The sequence below is a fragment of the Gavialis gangeticus genome, unplaced genomic scaffold, assembly GCF_001723915.1.
Source record: "Gavialis gangeticus isolate Ggan-Ray unplaced genomic scaffold, GavGan_comp1, whole genome shotgun sequence".
Lineage (NCBI taxonomy): Eukaryota > Metazoa > Chordata > Crocodylia > Gavialidae > Gavialis > Gavialis gangeticus.
In genome coordinates, this window is record NW_017729031.1 from 60600929 (window position 1) to 60602532 (window position 1604).

Consider the following 1604-nt stretch of genomic DNA (forward strand, 5'->3'; position numbering starts at 1 on the left):
TGGGCCCATGAAACCCCCCCCCCCCCCTTCCTCTCCCACATGCCAGATCCAGCTCATGTAGTGCCCACTCCATCTGAACCAGGCTACACAGGCTGGTTCAGTGTGTGCCGTACATAGGTGAGCTCTGAGACCGAGAGCAGGACTGTGGCCCAGACAGTGGGGCTGCATGTGTTGTATCTCTGACATCTCTGCTTTAGAACGTTCTTTATAGAAAATGTTCACAAAACAGCTAGATAGTTTTTAATATCCACAGATTCCTACTTTTTAATATTGATAGTACAGGATTGAGAAGTGGCCACAAGGCATGATGTTCTCCAGCGTCTGGTGCCCTGCATCAGGATGCTAATCTCTTGTTAATCTGTTGCACTAATGTACTGTTGTGAGTGAGGCTCTACATGTGTCCTCTCCAGGTTTCCTAATTTCTTGACTCATCTGATTCTTCCTCAGTACCATTGTCAGGGGTTATTTGAAGGACCACAGAATCTGAAAATGTTATTGAATGAGTAGAGAAAGTAAATGTCAGCTTCAAAACAGGAAAGCTCATTCAAGGACCAGTTTTATCCAAGGTTAATGGAAAAACAGGCTGTCAACACAGTATTGGATCTATGTTTATATTGCACCTACTTATTAAAAAGAATGAAAGGAGAAAAAAGACACGTTTTCATGGTTTACTCTTTGTTTCCCTCCATCGTAACACATTGGTATTGGATCTGTCATTGTAATGAATTTGCAAACTTCAGTATGAAGTAGAATAGGAGAAATTGTCTGAATTTACTCAAATGCCCAATGAAGCATTCTTCTAAACCAATAATCACCAAACAGTGGATCTCAATCCACCGGGAAATCTCGGAGCCTCTTGCGGTAGATCTTGGAGCCTCTTGGAATTGATCCAAGGTTGGGATGGGGGCTGAGTGCTCATGTGTATGCACACACATGCCCCAGCCCAACAGGTCCATGGGGGAGGGAAGAGGTGAGGGCTAGGTCAAGGCCCTGCAGTGAGGGACACTGCTGCAGAGGTAGGAGCAGGGGTAAATTGAGTGGGGCTCTGGTCGGGTGGGACTTTCCTGCTGTGGAGGTGTGCCCCCAAATAATTTTTTCTCCCTCTGCCTTGATCTGCCCCGCCCTTCCCTCTCCACAGACTTACCTGATGTGGGGGAGGGGGGGCGTCAGTGGTGTACATTAGATCCTGGGTTGCTTTTAAATGCCGAAGGTGATCTCCTACATAAAATGGAGATCACATAAAAATGCCACTGTTCTAAAACAAGCTTGAAAATTCTAATGAAAGCTAAACTGTCACATCCTTTTCAAGTTCATTTTTGGCACAGTGCACAGATGTAGTTAAAGTTGGGGTAACATTTGAAGTTGCTCTGTAGTCTGCTGTATATGTGAATCTTTTGTTCCATTTAATAACCTGGGAATTGAAGTTTAAAGGAAGGAATTCTGAAGTTGCATCATAGAGTTATCTTAAATTAGCTGGATCTTTATACACGTGGCTACCAACCTGCCTTGATTGACAAGTCTAGCTCTACCACGAAAGTACTTCAACTAAGGGTAAAATTCCCTTGTAAAAGTTCTGTAGACTTTTTTTTTTTTTTTTTTTTTTT